We start from the raw sequence: 10,511 nt of genomic DNA on the forward strand, positions 1-10,511 counted from the left end.
TATATTTCAGCCAATAGATACTGCCTGTGTGGATGCTATCATTTCACCCATTTACAGATCAGATAACTGAGACTGAACTCACACAACACGTAAGTGGCAAAACCAGGATTCAGATGCCGTTTTACCAGCGTCTGACTCTTGATTTCGACTCAGGTCATGATCTCATGCTTCATGACTTTAAGCCCCACATTGGGCTCCGCACTGACAGCAGAGAGCCAGCTTGGGATTCTCCCTCCCTCTCTCTTTGCCCCTCCCTTGCTCTCTCTTGCTGTCTCTCTCTCTCTCTCTCTCTCTCTCTCAAAATAAATAAATAAACTTAAAACAACAACAACTCAGTTCTACCGGGCTCCAAAGCCAGTTTAGCCTCTATGCTGTCCCGCTTAGCCAAATCACATCTGCGTTAGGAATGAAGAGGTTTCTGGGCAATCACTAGAAGGTGAGTTTCTCAGAGGCAGGACATGTGCCCTACACATTGAACCAGTTAGCATTTGCTACATGAGAAATAACGTCAAAACTCAGAGGCTCAAAACATAAAGTTTTATTTTTGCTCAGGTGTCTAGAGGTGAGCTGAGTGGTCCCGCTGCTCTTGACGGAGCTTCCTGATGAGTCTGTGGTCAGCTGTGGTAACCGGAGGCCATGCTGCTGACCGAGGCTGGCCTTGCTCATGTGTTCTGGAATCAGCTGGCTGTCACCTGGTCTGGAATGGCTTTAGCTTGGACAGATGCACTCTTCTCCACTAGGAGACTGTGTGCACATGGCAAGGGCACCGTTCCAAGAAAGAGAACAGACCACCACAGTCACTCTGTAAAAGGCACAGGCACAGGGAAGTCATACTTGGGACCACAGAGGCAATGGCTCCCCCTGCCCCTGGAGCCCCTCCCAGCACCCCCACAGGGCCTGCCAGGCTGTCTCCTGAAGACAGAGACCTTGTCCACTTTACCCACTGCTCTAACAGGGACACGTGTTGGGGCTGGATGTTTGAACGTGCCCCGCACTTGAAGCAAACAGCCAAGGGAAAGAAAGCGTGCTGTCCGTGCCTGCAGTGTCCCTCTCCTGGAACTAAGTCTCCCGGAGAACCAGGTGCAGGAGGGTGGTTAGCAGCTGCTTCTGCGGGATGATGATTTGAAAAATTCCTCAAACTTAATATCACCATGGACTCCAGTATCTGAAAAACTCTCCCCGGCCTCCGAGAGGAGAAAGTCTCTCACCGCATGCCTCCCTTTGTTGCTGGAGTGGTAATGTTTGGGGAGAGCAGAGCAGACGAAGCACGTCACCTTTCTTTCCATGACATAGAGCGTCTAAGAATGTGCGGTTGCCCCAGCCGGGGGGTGACGGCTGACACCCTCCCACCCCCCACCCCGTGCTGCTCAGAGGGCTCGCTGGCGAGGCAGCAGCGGGCTCTCACGGGCGCGGGCAGAAGGGGCCCCCAGCTCCCCACCCGACTGTGGATGCGGGGGTAGCTGCATGCCTCCAGATGGACAGCTCCCTGCCACGGTCTCCAAATACACATGCACACACGTGCACGCACATGCACGTCCTGAAATCAGCACGTCTGTGAGGCCACCCGGACTGCATCTCAGCCCATATCCCTGCAGTCAGGGGACACTGCTGGCACATGAAGACTGGGGAGGGCCCAGCCAAAGAACCCACGTTGGAGGCTGAGTTCCTGCATCTCCATTTCTGGTTTTGCATGCACCAGACCCCCCCTCCCCCCGCCAATCCACAGCAAGCTCGGGTTCACCCCCTGGTATGGATGCTTCTCCCCAGATCTCAGTCCCCCATCTCCCCAGCCTTGTCCCTGGGGCTGTTTTCATTTCTACCAGCCATTCCATCCTCAGCTAGCATGCCCCCAGGGCCTCCCATCTAGAAGACAGAGCTATCCCTATAGTTAAGCATTCAGGACCTGCTAGGGTGGCCTTCTTGGGGGGCGTTTGTGCAGTAAAAGGTAGAGCCCTCCTGTGGGCTGGGGGAGGGGATTGTCGCCTCTGTCGCCAGGGTAGTTTGCAAAGAGATGGAAATGTCCTGTATTTCAGTTATGGTGGTAGTTACCCAAATGTAAACAGTTGTCGTAACTCATTACCCTGTAGGTCAAAAAACGGCAAATTTTGATACGTATAAGGTATATCTCAATAAATATAACTCTACCCATACCTACACCTACACCTATACCTGTCTATGTCCTATTGATTGTGTTTCTCTGGAAAACCCTGACCAATACACCAACATGAGGGAGTAAGGAGAGAAGCAAGAGGGCACCAGAAATGTCACTTCCAGCCTAAGATGCTCAGAATAAATGCAGGATCCCAGGAGAAGAGGATAGAACAGAGGGGGAAAGGGAAAACCACAGGAGAGGGGGCTCCAGACACCCAAGAAAGAGAGTCAAGATTGCCTAAAAAGCCATATGAGGGAAAAAAGAAATGTTGTGACTTTCTCTGGACCCCCGAGCAGTTACGATAGCTGTGTTCTGTGCTAGTGAGACCTTTGCAGCCAGGGTGGGTGTGATAGAGGGCTGCTGCTTAGGCCAAGGTGAGGTAAGTCAAGGAGTTCATCGCTGTCACACCGAAAAAGACTGAAGGTGAATTCTTGAACTCTGGCAGAATCCCTATCAGAAATAGAGGCAAGAGCTCCCCCCATACTACATTAGTTACCACAGTTTTGGAAAATCTGGCAACTATGTATGTGACAAAACATGTAACAAACATATGAGAAAATATGTTTTGTCACATACATGGTTGCCAAATTGCTGGGGGGCCCCCTCAATCGCACTCCTGGTTACAAACTCATGAGAGATCAATGCCTATGTCTGCCAGTGGGCAGGCAAAAAAGACATTCTTAGCAGCATCATTTGTTATACCCCACCCTCAACCTGGAAACAATCCAGCTGTCTATCAACAACACAATGGTTTAATAAATCGTGGCATATTCACACAATAGACTACAACACAGCAATGAAAAAGAACTACGAGGATTTGCATGACGTGGATAAATCTCCTAGACAGGTGTTGAGCAAAAGAAGCTAGACATAAGAGTACATGCTTACAAGTTCATTTACATGAAGCTCAGAAATGGAAATTAATCTCTGATGGTAAAAGTGCAAATAAATAGTCGCCTTTGTGGCGCGACAAGAAGGGGCAGAAGAGAGATTTCTAGGGGTTCATCATGTTCCATTCTTGCTTTGGGTGCTGGTCACATGAAAGTATTTACATATAAAAATTCATCAACCTCTAAATTTTTGTGTGGTTGCTTTTTGTTTTTGTGTTATATTCTGCTGTTTATTATAAGCTTCTATGGCAGTTGGATAAAGCTAGAACCAAACAAACTGGTTCTGAGGCATTCGTAATTCAAGCCAAAACAAGAAGCATTTGGATTTCATTTGGAGAAGATTGCCTATTTAAAGAAGCTTGGGCATTTTATTTTATATTTTTTTAAGTTTTTATTTAAATTACAGTTAACATACAGTGTAATATTAGTTTCACATCAACCTATACATTTAAAGTGTGTATACCTTGTGCATATTATATTTTAATAAGAAATGTATATGATATGTGCAACTATACGCATAGAGAGAGACAGAGAGAGAGAGAGCACATGTGCAAGAATGTGCCAGGAACTAGGGATCTGACACTTGAAAAATTGCACAATCCATGCCCTTCTGGATTTTAGAGGAGTGAGTAGAGGGAAAGACATTAAGCAAATAATCACCCAAAGGGATAAAGAAAAACAAACTGTGGTAAGTACTATAAAAGGCAAGTGGGGAGACTGTAACATGAGGTCTGATTCAGACCTAACATCTAAGAAGGCTTCTCTGAGGAATGAGGCTTCGGCCGACATCCGCAGAGTGGGCAGAAGTCAACCCAGAAGCCTTCGGGCAGAGGAAGGAGGACAGCAAAGGTTCTGAGCAAGACGGGCTTGGCCCTTAGGAGGGACGGACAGACATGGAGGAGAACAGCAAGTGAGAAACACCAGTGCACAGCCAGACCAGAAAGGTGGCACAGCAGGGAAGTTTCAGGGGACCATGTGAAGGATTTTGGATTTATTGTGACTGTGGCGGGGAGCCACTGGATGCTTTTGCACAGGCAGCAACACAATCTAACTTATGTTTGTTAGCAGCATCTGCCATTTGTGCATAACAAAGATTGCCAAGGGGCCAAAGAATGCATGGGGAGGCTACTAAGAGGCAGCTGCAGTGGACAGACTACAGGGATGGTGATGGGAGAATGGATCATTGACTTCACTTACTGAAATGGGAGTCTAGCAGCAGCTCAGTGAAAAAGCAAAAGAAGGATTATATTAAGCATAAGCAAAAACAACAACAAATAAAACCTTTAGTGGCCGACAATTATCCTTGTACTTTTATCCATGACGTTTATCAATACCCCTTCCTTCAACAATATCACATTCAAAATTAGCCCCTAAGGACTCTTTAAATTCCAGATCTCAATATTTTTCTGAATCACGTTTGGCCATGAGCAGTCAGGCACAGCTTGGGGCCCATCAGGGATGGTGATCATCCTAATACCTAACATCTATGGAGCCCTCACCATTCTCAGTGTCTATGTGGATGAGTTGCTTAGTCCCCACAACAGCTCTTAGGTAGGCGCTGTTATTTACCCTGGGTAAAGTTGAGGACGGGGAGGCAGAGATAAGTGTCCCCAATTCCCTAGCTACTGAAAGGCAGGTAGTATGGTGCCAGACCTGTGTTTTAACAATAGGCTCTTGTCCTTCTCGTGATCGACACTTTGATCTTGACCTTTTTGGAACCTTTAGCTAACAGAGTAATTTCCAGGCATATCAAAGAATGCTGGAGTTGGTTTGCATTTCCGATTCGGTTAAATTAATTGTTTTGTTTTTTCCTTCCTTGAAGGATACATTCCTGGAAGTCAAATGGCTTCCTTTGAAAGTCAGCTGGAAACTTTTGACAGCAAGACGCTGGGTGCTTGATGCTCTTCATGACGCGTGAGTCAGTCGAGTCAGTCACACCAGCCACTGTTGGCTTTGAGAAGTCTATGCTGAATTCCAAAACATTTGGCAATTTCAGCGGTATTAATGGCATTTCCTGAAAAACGATGGAAAACCTGTGAATTCAGCAAGTTCTTATTTCGATGTTTAATCCTATTATAACTTTTTTGAAGAAGCTTCATGAAGGGGACAAGATTAAGTAATGGTTAACTCTGTAAGGTGCTACCCAAATAAGTCACCCAGCCGAAGTGGCAATCAGATGAATGCAGGCAGGTTGCACCATGCGCTGGAGATGAATTCCTCATCACCACTGATTCCAGTGCTGGGCAGCTGACAAGTTTCTTTTGACATCTATTGTAAGACGCATCCCTTTTGCGTGAGAACATAAAACATGTGAAGTGCCGAATTTCAGATTGAGGGAAATAGGGTATTCTGAAACTAGAATCCCCCTTTTTTCTAGGTAAGAAGCCAGTCTCCTACATTAAAGGAATCTGACCGCTTCAGCCCTCTACACTGGCTCTTTTGCATCCTATTCTAGACCTTCAAACACTTTCCCCTGCTCAGTTACCCTCGTGTGCCTCTAAATACATCAACTGTAAGGTAAATGCATTCTAAATATCTTCTGAAGGCTGTAGCTTCTGGTATGGAGTAGCATTGCCTCATATTTTATTATCACCATTTATTAGCCTTATGGATGTGAGCAGGTTACTCTGAGTTCAGTTTCTCCTCCAAAAAAAAAAAAAAAAGGAATATAATAATATCTACCTCCAGGGGTTTTAAGGGATAAAATAAGAGAATACACAGCAGCAAGTTAACATAGAGTCTTGCACCCAGTGGTTTAGCCAAGGATGTTAGCTGCTATTATTACTATTAATATTACAGTTAGTTAATATTGACACTAATTAATATTAATATCATCATCATAGTAGATCTCTTATCTCTTATTAACAATTGGCTAATTGAAAATTAACCTTAGTCAATTGGTTAAATGAAAAGTTCAAATCAATGGAGCACCTGGGTGGTTCTGCCAGTTAAGCGTCCGACTTTTGATTTTGGTTCAGGTCATGATCTCACAGTTCGTGGGTTGGAGCTCTGCATCAGCTCTGTGCTGACAGCATGGAGCCTGCTTGAGATTCTCTCTTCCTCTCCCTCTGCCCCTCTCCAACTCACGTGCACTCTTGTTCTCTCTCTCTCTCTCTCTCTCAGTATAAGTAAATAAACATTTTAAAGGTCAAATCAAGTGAGAAATTAATAATAACAATAAAGATATTCAAACATCTAATTCTACCTATATTGAGTGGCTTGCAACACACCATTTATGTCAAGAAAAAACTATAAAATCCAATTAAATTACAAACACAAATCTGTTTGAAGGCACTTGACAGTTGCTGAGGCAGCCAGCACAGGAGAAGTCAAGATCTTGGAGAGAAGGTAACCACAGTCAGGTGAGCCAACAATCCCTCTCTCTTTCGCTGCCTGGCGTTTCCAAGGTGTCCAGTCAGAGGACAGTTGCCAAGGGCAGAAATGCCAGGAAAGTTTTCAAGAATTGCACAGAGCTGGGGAGATAAAAAGTTATAGTTCATGGCTTTCCAGGCAGCGAAGAATTGAATGTCCAAGATCTCTGAGAGAAGAAAGGCATAGAGAAGTAAGCCCAACACTCTTTTAGCTTAAAGCTTTTGCACAGAACAGAAGCTTAGGAAGTAGAGCAAAAATATGCTAAAAAATTTAACCCAAGATTCTGTTGACTGCTTAAGATTCTAATACTAAAGCTGAATAAACAAGGATTTTTGTTTTGTTTGTATTTAAAATTCATTATTGAAGAGGACTGGAGTAGAATTCCAGCGTTCATGTTCTTAACCACTAGGCTGTGTGAACTTGGTGACTACATTTTAATCTTGATCTCTTTAGCACATTTTAGTTTAACTGTATTTTCAGGAACCAAAAAATTCTGGAATTTGCCTGAAATAGTAATATATCTAATTTAAAAATTAAACCTGTAATTAAAAAACTTCCCCAGAAAGTCTCCAGGCCCAGATGACTTCACTGGTGAATTCTTCTAAATATTTGAAAGAGAAATAACACTAATCTTAAACATCTCTTCCAAATAAAAGCAAAAAAAGAAAACACTTCACAACTTGTCTTATCATGCCAGCAGAATCTTGAAAACAAACCTTACAAGAACACTATAAGAACTAAAAATTACAGGTCAATCTTTCTCATAAACATAGATAGAAAAATTGTAACCAAATGTTATCTAACCATATATAAAAAGAATGGTATGTGGCAACCAAGTTGGGTTTATTCCAGTAATACAAGGTTGGTTTTATGTTCAAAATTAATCAATCAATGTAATTTACCAATTAATTTGATATAGGACAAAAATCATAGGATTGTCTCAATAAATGAGTAAAAAGCATTTATAAAGCCAACATCCATTCATGATTTTTAAAAATCTTGGCAAATTTAGCCTCAAGTGAAAAGAACTTTTTTAATCTGATAAGTACATATATTTTTTAAAAGCTACAGAAAACATACTTAACAATGGAATATTGAAAGTGTCCATCTGAGATCAAGAGTAAGACGAGAGTATCCACTACCAAAATTTTGGTCAACATTGTCCTGGAAGTCATGGAAAAATATATATAAATAAATAAAAGGAAAAAAAATAAATGAAAGGTATAGGGATCAGAAAAAAAAATATTGTCCTTATTTATATATGATTGTGTACATAGAAAAGCCAAAAGATTCTCCAGACAAATCATTAAATTAATAAGGGAAGCTAGCAAGGGTTAGCGGATATAACATCAATATATTTAAAAAATAATATTGGATATGCTATCAGTAAATCATTATAAATGAAAAGTTTAAAGCTACTTTATACAATAGCATCAAAAAATACCAACTACTTACAATTAAAACAAAATATGTCTGACTTTTACACTAAAAACTGAAAAGTCTTACTGAGAAAAATTTTACAAGACCTAAATAAATAGAAAGAATCTGCTATATTGTCATGGAGAAGAAGACTTCATAATTTAAAAGTGTCAGTTATTCCCAAATTGATCTATAGGTTCAGTGAAATTCCTAGTGAAGGGGTGTATTTGTGAGAAAGAGAGAGAGAGAGAGAGAGAGAGAGAGAATTGACCTGTTCTTCTAACATGTATGTGAGAAAGGCCAAGAATAGCCAACATAACACTGAAAAATAAGAAAAAATATTGGAAGACTTGCATTACCAGATATCAAGCCTTATAAAGCTACAGTGATTAAGATAGTGTGCCATTGTTGAAAGGGTGGACAAATAAACATACAGAATTGAACAGAGATTCCAGAAACAAAGATAAAAAAGCATGGAGTAAGGAAAGTATGGTCTCTTTAATAAATGGGGCTTGGTCATTAGAAACCCATATAAAAACATAAAGCAAGCATCCTCAACCTACCTCACACTACACACAAAAATCAATTCCAGGTGTCTTATATGAAAGGTAAAATGATAAAGCTTTTAGGGGATAACCTTGGAGAATATTCTTATGATCATAAACAGAACCATAAGGGAAAAGATGACCAGTTGTACCATGATAACATCAAGAACGTTTGAGTTTCAAAGACAGTCCTGAGAGAATGGAAATATAAGCCACAGAGTGGACGAAGATATTTGTGATATGTATACTCAATGAAGGACTCAAATCCAGAATACACACAAAAAGAAAAACTGTCTATAAATCTCTAAGAAAAATGTAGACATTCCAAGAGAAAAATAGAAAAATGACATGAATAGCCAGCCACTTCATTAAAAAGAATATTCCAAATGCCAATGATCATTTTGAAAATGGGATCATCTTCATGGGAAATGCAAAATAAAACCACAATAAGACACTTAGCACTGAGATCTTGGTTTCTAAATTCTATTCTCCAATAAAAGGGATCAAAGCTTCTTGGAGAAATGGACAATTCTAAGTCTGGAGCAGGGAAAATACAATATGAACCAGAAGTGACTTTAAGTACCAGAAAGTTAAAAAAAAAAAATGCTTAAAAAACAAAGGGGTGGGGGACATGTTAAAGGGATATTGAAGCCACCCTGAAGGAGTTCCCAGTGGCCAATGCTGGAAAAATTTGAGCCACAAGTAAGTCACTATAGTACTGGATTATAACCCAAAGTACAAAACTAATATACATGAGTCCATACTGATATGAATGAATGAATGAACAAATGCATGAGGAAGATAAAAGTAAAACTTAATTCTCCCTTCCCACCCATCTTGATGGTGGCTGGACTCAGTGCTTCACTTCCAAACTATAGAATAGAGAAAGGAATAATGGGGACTTTGCAGTAGAGAAACCCGGAAAAGACTATCTCAATCAAGTGATGAAGGTTAACCTCATCAGTGATGTCATGTGGTTGGTATGTAGTCTTTAATTATGGTGTAATGAGAAGAACATTTCGCCTCTGTGCTATTCTTTCCAAAAATCTTTAACCCTATTCTAGTAATGCAATCAGACAGACCTGGATTAGTGGATATGCTACAGGATACCTTGCCAGTATTTCTCAACACCATCAAGGCCATAAAAACAAAGGAAGACTGGAAGACTGTCGCAGACCAGAGGAGGCTGGGGAGACATGACAAGTAAATGCAATGCGGTTCCCTGGAATGGTTCCTGGAACAGAAAGAAGAAAATAATGGAAAAACTGATGAAATCCAAATAAAGTCTGGAGTTTACTTAATAGTAATGTACCAATGACAGTTTCTTAGCTTTGCCCAATACATTATAGTAATGTAAGATGTTAACAATGGAGAAAACCGGGTGAGGTCAACATGGGAACTCTGTGTACTATCTTTGCCATTTTTTTTTTTTGTAAATCTAAAATTACTCCACAATAAAAGATGTACTAAAAACAAACAATAAGATAATACATCACCCCCACATGAATAGCTAAAATTAGAAACAACAGTGGCACAGACAGCACCAAATATTTGCAAGGATGTTGGAAACACTGGGACTTTCATACTCTACAGAGGAAAAGCGTAAACAGACACAACCACTTTGGAAAATCCATGTAGTATCTACAAAACCTGAATACAAATACAACTTAGGGCCCAGCAATTTTCCTTCTAGAAAGATGCTCAAAAGATGGGGCCCCAGGGTGGCTCAGTCTGTTAAGCGTCTGACTCTTGATTTCAGCTCATGTCATGATCTCACAGTTTGTGAGTTTGAGCCCTGCATCAGACTCTGAGCTGACAGTGCAGAGCCTGCTTGAGATTCTCTCTCTCCCTCTCTCTCTGACCCTCCCCTGCTGGAACTCTTTCTCTCTCTCAAAATAAATAAATAAACATTAAAAAAAAATGCATGTATATGTTCATCACAAGGCCTGTATAAAAATGTATATAGCAGAAGCGTTCACAACAACAAGACATTGGAGACAACACTAATATCCCCCAATAATAAAATGGGTAGATAAACAGAGTTATCAACCACTTCCAAAGCACCATTGAACTCAGATGGACTGCTACCCAGATGTGGTCGTATTTTGCTAGGGTTACTTACATCTCTTTTTG

General features: G+C 41.2%; 1 long non-coding RNA gene across 1 annotated transcript; it reads right to left on the bottom strand.

Moving 5' to 3' along the window:
- Positions 1 to 903: 903 nt before the first annotated feature.
- On the bottom strand, positions 904 to 9,609 carry LOC121040487 (uncharacterized). Its single transcript, XR_005795329.1, has 3 exons — positions 9,461 to 9,609; positions 4,696 to 5,056; positions 904 to 2,081 (listed from the first exon to the last, which is right to left on the bottom strand). It is a non-coding gene; the product is annotated as an uncharacterized LOC121040487 (long non-coding RNA).
- Positions 9,610 to 10,511: the final 902 nt, after the last annotated feature.

The sequence above is a fragment of the Herpailurus yagouaroundi genome, unplaced genomic scaffold (genome assembly GCF_014898765.1).
Source record: "Herpailurus yagouaroundi ecotype Mexico unplaced genomic scaffold, PumYag 182, whole genome shotgun sequence".
NCBI lineage: Eukaryota > Metazoa > Chordata > Mammalia > Carnivora > Felidae > Herpailurus > Herpailurus yagouaroundi.